The sequence below is a fragment of the Vidua chalybeata genome, chromosome 5 (assembly GCF_026979565.1).
Source record: "Vidua chalybeata isolate OUT-0048 chromosome 5, bVidCha1 merged haplotype, whole genome shotgun sequence".
Taxonomy (NCBI): Eukaryota; Metazoa; Chordata; class Aves; order Passeriformes; family Viduidae; genus Vidua; species Vidua chalybeata.
The window spans coordinates 31341262-31351558 of record NC_071534.1 but is presented as its reverse complement, the minus strand read 5'-3'; positions in this window follow the sequence as shown (position 1 = coordinate 31351558).

Below are 10297 nucleotides of genomic sequence, written 5' to 3'. Positions count from 1 at the left end.
TACCAAGTACTTAAACCTTTTCTATGGTACTTTAACTCAGAAACAGTTCTTAACACCTTACTGTATATCAGTCTCTAGCAAGTCTTCCTTAAAGTTAATTTTAGGTCCTCTGGTTTCTTAATTACTGTCCATGCACAAGAGGAGGCGGGTGACGCTGTTGGGTCTGGTCCGGCATCCGGGGGTGGCACTGGTCCTTTGACTCTGGTGACGTGGGTCCAGCCTTTTTCTTGGGTCCGCACTGCAGTGTGTGTGGTGAGTAGTACCTGGAAAGGTCCTTCGAATTTGGGGGTTAATGGAGTGGTAGTGTTCCAGGACTTTATCAACACCCAATCCCCAGGACTGATGTTGTGCGCATTGGTGTCTAGAGAGGAGGTTTGGGGAAGATACCCCTTCTTCCTGAGGCCTTCTAGGGATTTTCCTATGACCTCTAAATATTTCTGGGTTGCTGCCTCCCCTTCCAGATAATCTGCTGTACTGAAAGGGGTGATTAAAAAAGGGAGTCCAAACATCATTTCATACGGAGAGACCCTCATGTCGGACTGAGGTCTGGTTCTGATGCGCAAGAGAGCGAGAGGTAAACACCTGAGCCAATTCATTTTTGTTTCTTCAATTAATTTAGTTAACACATTTTTAAGGGTTCTATTCATCCTTTCTACTCTTCCAGAGCTCTGAGGATGCCATGGGGTGTGTAATCTCCACCTTATCCCCAGGGCTTTTGTTACTTGATGCAAAGTTTGAGCAACAAAATGTGGACCTCGGTCCGAGTCAATGTTATTGACCAGCCCGTATCGTGGTATGATGTTTTCTAGGATTATTCTTGCAACTTCCTGCGCAGTTTCTTTTCTGGTTGGGAAGGCCTCCACCCAGTGAGTGAGATGATCTACGATCACTAGTAAATGTTTGTACCCCTGCACAGAGGGCATTTCAGTGAAATCTACTTGTATGTTTTGAAAAGGTCTCAAAGCAATTTTTCCTCCCCCATACGCAATTTTTCTCATTACCTTTTGGTCAGTTTTCAGGCAAATCGCACACCCTCTTGTGACTGCTTTTGCCAGATCATAAACTCCAAGGCATAAATTTTCCCGTAAAAAGTGGTCGCACAAACCTTGGATTCCCCAGTGGGTTAATTCGTGTAACTCTACTAGCGCCCTTCGAGCTAGGGCTTTATTTAGGAACCTACGCCCATCAGGAGTTAACCATTCTCCTTGTTTCCCTTGATGTAATTCTAGCTCTTTTATTGTTTTTAATTATTTTTCACTGAATCTCGGCTCTTCTTTTTTCCTTTCTCTACTTGGTCCTACTTCTATTTTAAAGGCTTTTACTGGGTTTCTTGGGTCTAAGGCTGCTTCTTTAGCGATCTGATCTGCTAATCGGTTTCCCTTTTCTTCACGTGTGTGTCCTTTCTGATGTCCCTTTATATGCACCACAGCTATCTCTGCGGGCTTTTGTAAGGATTCTAATACTAGTTTTATCAGTTTCTCATGTACTAGGTTCTTCCCTTTGGAGTTTAAGTAGCCACGTTCCTCCCAAATTTTTCCAAAGGTATGGATGATCCCAAACGCATATTGCGAGTCTGTGTAAATAGTTCCTTGATCTCCCTTTAACAGATCTAGTCCTCTTTTCAAAGCATAGACTTCACAACACTGGGCTGACCAGTTCGAGGGCAGTTTCCCTTTTTCCATGACTTTCATGTCTTCCCCATCTATGACAGCATATCCTGAGGCTCTTTTCCCTCCTACTACTCTTGAGGACCCATCTATAAAAAGGGATCTCCCGTATGGCAAGGGTACATCTTCTAAATCCTCTCTCACTTTGGTCTGTAGATTTATGAGTTCAACACAATCATGTTCTAGATCTGCTAGGGGTTCTCCGGTAAGAAATTGTGCAGGGTTTAGACATTTGGAGGTGACTAACTCTAAGTCCCCTGTGTTCATTAAGATGATCTCATACCTCAATATTCTAGAGTCAGTCAACCATTGCTGAGCTTTTTGGCTTAGCACTGTTTTGAGATCATGGGGGGTGTGGACTTTAATTTTCCCTTGCAGAGTCAATTTTTTGGCTTCTTCTATCAGGATAGCTGCAGCTGCAATTACTTGTAGGCAAGTTGGCCATCCTCTGGCTACTGGGTCTAATAGTTTTGAGAGGTAGGCTATTGGTTTTTTTTGTCTTCCCCATTCCTGGGTTAATACCCCATATGCAATTCCCCCTTCTGTACTCACAAACAGGTTAAACTCTTTCTTAAGGTCAGGCAGACTTAGAACAGGTGCTGAGGATAGTTTATCTTTCAAGCCTCGTAGCTGTTCCTCATCCTCTTCTGTCCACTTTACAGGCTCAGAGTCTACTAATTTATCATAAAGGAACTTCACGCTTTTGGTGTATTGATCTAACCACAGTTTACAATAACCAAACAGGCCTAGTAGCTTCCTTACATCTCTCTTAGTTTTGGGAGCTGGGATAGACAGGATACCTGAGATTCTCTCGGGACTTAGTTTCTTATACCCTCCTCCAATTATGTGACCTAGGTAAGTCACTTCAGATTCTACAAATTGTAGTTTTTCTTGGGATACTTTTAGACCGTTTTCTCCCAGGAAATTTAGGAGTCGAACACTAGTGGTTTTTACCTGGTCTCGCTCATTTCCAGATACTAATAAGTCATCTACATACTGTAAGATCTGAGTCTTTTCTTCAGGGGTGAACTGCCCTAGTAGTTCCTCTAGTGCTTGCCCAAAGAGGTTTGGGGATTCTGTAAACCCCTGTGGGAGGCGTGTCCATCTTAGCTGTTGCTTTCTCCTTCTGTCAGGATCTTCCCACTCAAATGCAAACCAGTCACGGCATTCCTCTGCCAGCGGGCATGCCCAGAAGGCATCTTTCAAATCTATAACTGTGAACCAGGCATGTTCCCTTGGAATTTGGCTTAAAAGGGTGTAGGGGTTGGATACTACAGGGTGTCTGGTAATAGTCTTCTTGTTTACTTCCCTTAAGTCTTGAACTAGCCTGTATTTCCCCTCTGCTTTTCTTACGGCTAGTATAGGAGTGTTATGGGGGGACATGCAGGGTTCTAGAATACCTTGCTCCAATAGTCGTTCGATCACTGGGGCTAATCCTCTCCTGCCCTCGGGGGATATTGGGTATTGCTTGATTCGGATAGGGGGTGTGTCTTTTTGCATTTCTATTTTTATTGGCGTGATGTTCAAGTATCCACACTTACTCTCTTCTGCCCATACTCTGGGGTCTATTTCCTCTATGTCTCTCTGGGTCAGCCTCATGACCTGGACTACCATCCTCCCATCCCTCGGGATGATCCCTACCCCCAGTTGAACTTGCAAGTCTCTTCCCAAGAGGTTACTCCCTAAATTGGGCAGATAGATAAAGTCTGCCAAGCATTGTCTTGAATTCCCCTTGATTTCTATATTCTCAACTATAGGTGCTTTAAATGGTCTTCCCTCTGCCCCTAAAACCTCACAGACCTTCTTCCCAATGGTGATTCCTACTGGTAACTTGTTTATACTGGACTTATCTGCCCCTGTGTCAACTAAGAACTCAAATTCTTCATAGTGGGGACCCACCTCAAAGTTTACCAAGGGCTCTTCTTGATGGTTCATTGGGTCCCTTAACTTATAGAGCCCCTGACACCCCTAGTCATCTCCCCTTGAAATCTCTTCTAAGACTTCTTGTTCTCTATGCATTACCTCATCAAACTGAAACTTCTTACAATTCCTTTTAAGGTGTCCTATCTCACCACAGTAATAGCACCTCCTGTTGCTTTGTGAGGCGTCAGGTTTCCTGGACTCATTAAAGTTCTTATTTGCTCCATATGATGGTGTTGGTTGGTCTCTAATTTTTGGTAATGGCCCTGGTTTATTCTCACTTGACTTAGACGGCAGTGCTGGTGATCTGTCTGCTCTTATACTTTCTCGAGCAACTGCAACCATAATTCTAGCCTTAGTTTTGGCCTTTTCCTCTTCCCTCCTTAGATAAACTCTCAGGGCTTCTTTGAGCAGCTCATTCATATTCTTTTCTTGCCAGTCCTCCATCTTTTCTAGCTTCCGTCTAATATCGGGCCAGGATTTGGTGACAAACTGGACCTTCAAGAGGACTTGACCCTCTGGGCTATCTGGGTCTATATTTGAATATAACTGGAAATTTCGTTTTAGTCGGTTAAGCCACATTGCTGGTGTCTCATCCTTCTCCTGCGTACTATCAAAGGCCAATTTTGTGTTGCTTCCCCTAGGGATAGACTCTTTGATCCCTCTTATCATGAGTGACCTATAGTCTCTCATGTTTTGCCTTCCTTCTTCCTGGTTGGGATTCCAGTTGGGGTCTACTAAGGGTATCTTTTGGTCCCCTGGGGGCCCCAATCTATTTTCTCTTTCCCATATCTTCACCCCTGCCGTTCGGATTATCCGGACCTCTTCTGGAGAGAACAGAATGCTTAGAATAGAGTTAAGCTCTCCCCAGGTATAAATATTCGGCCCTAGAAATTGGTCTAACTGGTTAGATATTCCAACGGGGTCTTCTACTAAATTTCCTAGCTCTTTCTTAAATCCCCGGACTTCGGAAGCTGTCAGAGGTGCATCTACAAACCCAACTCCTCCAGCTACTCCACCCATGGGGACTTCCCTAAGGGGAAAGAGCCTTTCTACCCGTGGTGCTTTGGATCGGGTGTTACAATATGGCCCTCCTTCTAAGGCCCCAGGTAGGGAGGTAGTAGTTGAGGCAGGCGCACTAGGCAAGGGAGCTCCCGTTGGAGAAGGGGAAGAGGGAACTGGGGAGGTGGTTGGAATAGAGGGGGGGAAACCGGGGAAAGGAATAATAGGAGGGGCCAAAGGATTAACTGGGGAAACTGTTGGGGAGGTAACAGGAGCAGAAGGGGGTAGGTAATCAAGGGGGTCCCATCTTTTTCTTTTTCTAGTCTCTTCTTCTCCATTCTCTTTGTCTTCTCTATTTCTTTGTAACTTGCATATTCTCACAGTCTCATTATTTATAGAATTCTCCAGCCAGCAAGCTGCATAAGATAGTTGTTCTACATCAAGGTCCTCTCGGGTTTTTAGGTGTTGGTTTAGTTGGTTACACATCCACTGATCTTGGGTTCCATACCATGGCCATTCTCCCTGTAATTCTAACTTCGGCCATACTTCTATACTGTAATGTATCATCTTACTCTTGTTTAGACCCTTCGTGGCTTCCAGAGAATCCCATTGGTCTAACAATTGCCCTAAGGGGCTGTTAGGGGGAATCCTCTTGGCTTTTTCTTTGGAAGGATCTGCTCCTTTACTATAACCTCTTCCCATTTTCAGGCCTCAGAAAGAAAGGGAAAGAAAATACTTTAAATGGTGTATCTATGTAAAATGGAATATACTAACAGGCAATTAAAGCTCCATTCCCACTTAGTATTTTGAATCCCTTGCCTGAATTTAATCTCTTTTAATTAAACCACGACTACCTTCTGGACACTTTACATTGTTTCTTGGTTAGGGCAATCACTAGTCACATTCACATCTATTGTCCTCTGTTCCCTTGCTCTTCAGCCTAAGTTTTGGACTTCTTGTTGGACTTTCTAGGCTTGGACCCCTGCTAAGTCTCGCCCCCAACTCTTACTTGGTCCGTTGCCTAACCTTCTTACTAGTCTTAGGAAGCTTGGTCTCCCTGCCGAGGTAAGGTCGAATGTCCTGCCGAGCCTTACACTCGAACTCCGGCCAAGCCCCCTTGCCTGACTCTCCTACTAGGCTTGGGAAGCTTGGTCTCCCTGCCGAGGTAAGGTCGAACGTCCTGCCGAGCCTTACACTCGAACTCCGGCCAAGCCCCCTTGCCTGACCCTACTAGGCTTGGGAAGCTTGGTCTCCCTGCCGAGGTAAGGTCGAACGTCCTGCCGAGCCTTACACTCGAACTCCGGCCAAGCCCCCTTGCCTGACCCTACTAGGCTTGGGAAGCTTGGTCTCCCTGCCGAGGTAAGGTCGAACGTCCTGCCGAGCCTTACACTCGAACTCCGGCCAAGCCCCCTTGCCTGACTCTCCTACTAGGCTTGGGAAGCTTGGTCTCCCTGCCGAGGTAAGGTCGAACGTCCTGCCGAGCCTGACACTCGAACTCCGGCCAAGCCCCCTTGCCTGACCCTACTAGGCTTGGGAAGCTTGGTCTCCCTGCCGAGGTAAGGTCGAACGTCCTGCCGAGCCTTACACTCGAACTCCGGCCAAGCCCCCTTGCCTGACTCTCCTACTAGGCTTGGGAAGCTTGGTCTCCCTGCCGAGGTAAGGTCGAACGTCCTGCCGAGCCTGACACTCGAACTCCGGCCAAGCCCCCTTGCCTGACTCTCCTACTAGGCTTGGGAAGCTTGGTCTCCCTGCCGAGGTAAGGTCGAACGTCCTGCCGAGCCTTACACTCGAACTCCGGCCAAGCCCCCTTGCCTGACTCTCCTACTAGGCTTGGGAAGCTTGGTCTCCCTGCCGAGGTAAGGTCGAACGTCCTGCCGAGCCTTACACTCGAACTCCGGCCAAGCCCCCTTGCCTGACTCTCCTACTAGGCTTGGGAAGCTTGGTCTCCCTGCCGAGGTAAGGTCGAACGTCCTGCCGAGCCTTACACTCGAACTCCGGCCAAGCCCCCTTGCCTGACTCTCCTACTAGGCTTGGGAAGCTTGGTCTCCCTGCCGAGGTAAGGTCGAACGTCCTGCCGAGCCTTACACTCGAACTCCGGCCAAGCCCCCTTGCCTGACCCTACTAGGCTTGGGAAGCTTGGTCTCCCTGCCGAGGTAAGGTCGAACGTCCTGCCGAGCCTTACACTCGAACTCCGGCCAAGCCCCCTTGCCTGACCCTACTAGGCTTGGGAAGCTTGGTCTCCCTGCCGAGGTAAGGTCGAACGTCCTGCCGATCCTTACACTCGAACTCCGGCCAAGCCCCCTTGCCTGACTCTCCTACTAGGCTTAGCTTGCTTGCCTTCCTGCCTTTCTGCTTACTCAGGTTAATGCCTGCTCTGACGGGGACATCCTGCCCTGCCTTCCAGGGACATTCCCCTATCTGCTCTGACAGGGACCTCCATCCATGCCTGCCATGGACATCCTACCTGCCCTGTTATCCTGTCCTGCCTGCAAGGGACATGCCTTTTGCCTGTCGGGGACATGCTCTCTGTCTGCCAGGTACATGCCCTCTGCCTGCCAGGTACATGTCACTCCTGCCTGCTAGAACACCCCGCCCTACCTGCCAGGGATATCCCACCTGCCATCCTATCCCATCCTGCCAGCGCCGGGGACATGTCCTCCAGGACCTCCACATCCCCCCTGCCCTGCTGGGGATATTCCCCTTGCCCTGATTGCCAGGGACTTACTTTGCCTATAGGGCACCTCCACACGCTCGGAGGAGGACCTGCTTTACTTCTAAGGAGACGCCTCAGTCGCTCCTCTATTCCACTCGCTTCCCCCCGTTCCTGGCCGGCCCCTTCGCAGGAGTCCGGAAACGCGGTACTAGCGGGTCCCTCTCGCTTCGGGGGTCCGAGCTGCCGGCCCCCGTCTCACTCACTCACTCATTCGCTCGTCTCCCGGTTTTTCTTACCCTTCCGATGCTCCTCTGCGTTGCTCGTCTCACGCTGATCCTAGGGTCCGAAGGTAGCCAGCAACTCCCGAGGGTCCCTCGAAGCAGGTGGTCGAGCTGTCCAGCTGTCCGGGGGTCCTCTTTGGGCGTGGCGATCCCGGACGAGCCCCCAAATTGAAATGAACAGGACTAATGCCTTTATTAATGTTCAGCTCTTTATTAAAAAGATCAGCTGGGCAGGGGGCTCGACGCAGAGCTCGCCCCCACGGTTGTAGCTTTCCCAGGCAGCCGGAAGGAAGGAGGCGCGCAGAGCCGGTCACTGGAGTCCCGAGCAGCAGCTGTCCTTTCTCCTTCCTTGTGGCACACCGGTGGCCCGAGGATGAGGAGGCGTGGCGTGCAGAGTCTGTTGCTGAAGTCCAGAACAACAGCTGTCCCCGCTCCTTCCGTGGTGGCAGCACCAGGGCTCTCTGTCTGTCTATTGCCCTGCTTCTCAGAGCCTAATATAGTATGTTCCTTCTTAGGTGATGGCGACGGTTAAAAGCCAGTCAGGGGATGTGTTTCCCTCTTCCTCAGCTAGGGCATTTATCTAGACTCCTCTATTGTGTTCAGTTTTTGATTTATATTCATTTTTATCTCCTAAAAATACTCCCATGATCCTAAGGGGTTTTTATTTGCATGTTAGTCCCAGAATGGCAGCGTGGAGGGGTGGGAGGCCAGGTAGTTTAGAGAAAACAAACAGAGCAATTGGCTAATTAGCATTTCAATATCGGTACTTGGCTAGAGTTAGTAGTTTTCTTTTAGTGTTGCCATGGGAACTAGGAAAGCCCTGCCCGCGTCTCTGGGGAACACCTGGAAACTGTTCATAACAAGTGCGGCACAGTGGGCTCCAGGGTCAGTGCGGCACAGGGGGGTCTGGGATCAGTAGGGCATAGTGGGTCCGGAATCAGTGGGGCACAGTGGGTCTGAATCGGTGGAACACAATGGGTCCGGGTTGATGAGCTGTGGTCCGCAGGTAGGAAAGGAAGGGACCCGAGATGTGCCAGGCACGGCGGGCAGCGGGAGGCGGCACCGCTCCCCCAGCCCGTGCGAGCCGTGGGAGGTGTGTGCTTAGAAATCACCCCGATTATCCACGGCTCAAAGGAATCCACTGCGCCAGCGTGTGCAAGCATTTATATCGTGTGATCTTCTCTGTTTAATACTCCTGAAACTTAAAGAAAATTGATGGTGATAGTAACATGGCTTATAGCAGGAAGATGCTGCTTTCAGGTTGCAATTTCAATCTGCAAACAATTCTGTGTTCGTGTTCTACCAGCATTTTATAGAAAGAAGTTCAAGCAAAGCAGCTAAATGCCATCTGAAGTCTAGAACAGCATCATCTGACAGAGTACCAGCTGACTGATGCATCAAAACTAAGTGTCAGGTACTGGTGGACTTCTGGAGATCACATATTCTTTAAGACTCTGAAGACCTCATGCTTTCAGCTCTGCAGGCTTATTTTCCTAAATAACAGTTCAGATATTTCTGTGTAGTGCTGCACTGCAGGCCAGAGATATGCTCTAAGTAATTTTCTGCTCAAGTCCACTTAAATGCATCTGAACATGTCCAGGTAGGGTTTAGCTCCCTGTAAAAGGGGCAGGTTTCTTCTAAAATTTGTAAGAACTGGCATTTGTATGTGACTCTGTCACCACAAATCCCTGAGTTCCCCTTAGGCTCACGCTGCAATGCTGGTAGAGATTGAGTAGCTCAGAAGGGAATTCACAACAATTACCTTGCCCAGCAGGGAGCTCCCCAGTGCTCGACTATGAAAATAAAACAAGGAACAGCACCTGTGAAATCCTCCAAGATTTAATTGCCTCACTCAGGACTGCAGAAATCCTCTTTAGCTACCTGCATTGCAGCATTGCATCATAACAATGGGATGTTATAACATCTCAGAAGAGTCCAAGAGGAGTTCATGCTTTCCAAATACACCTTGGAGAGTTTATGTTGTGAGACCTTTAGTTTAAAGAAAGCACTGCCACGAAGAGAGCAGAATTCAAACTCTTTTTCAGTGGATTTGAAGCCATAATTCTGCCTCTAAGTGAGCACCACAAGCACTCGGCCAATATTTCCAATTTTCCCACTTCTAAGTTAGCTCTCTAGCCACTTCTGTCTTGTTGGGCCATTCACCTTCATCCATTCACCATTTGAATGAGCAGAGCAGGGAGTGTCCTAATCCAAGTCCTGCCTGTCTTTAAGGTGCTTCCCATTATTTAGGAAAAAGAATTGAACCCCTTTCAGTTCACAGGGAAGGAAGAAGCCGAAAAGAGAGATGAAACCACATTTCACACTTCCTAGAAGAGCCTTCTTTCATTAAAAATGTGATTGTGACTCCTGTAACTTTTCCATTCTCTTCTAAAGAAAAGGCCCAGCTGTGCTGTATTTTGAATTTGCTTCATGTGTACTCTCATGCTATTTACTCAGACCATAAGTGTGGCAAAGTACCATTTCTTAATCCATATTTTGGAAAATGGACACCAAGGTGTTCAGAGAGGGACATTTCTGGACATCTACAGAAGTCTGGCAGAGCCAATTAAATGGTAGGCAAGCAGGGGATTTTCAGAACATTATCACATCAATAGGTTTTTCAGGGCTAAGCTCAATTTTGCTGGTAGACATCAATTCTGTTTGAAAATGTTTTTTCAATCCCTAAACTATCACTAGAAGGCTGTTCCTGAACCACATTTCCCAAATAGTCAGGAGGAGTCCTATTTCTCCTGTAAAATGGCCAGTTCATAACC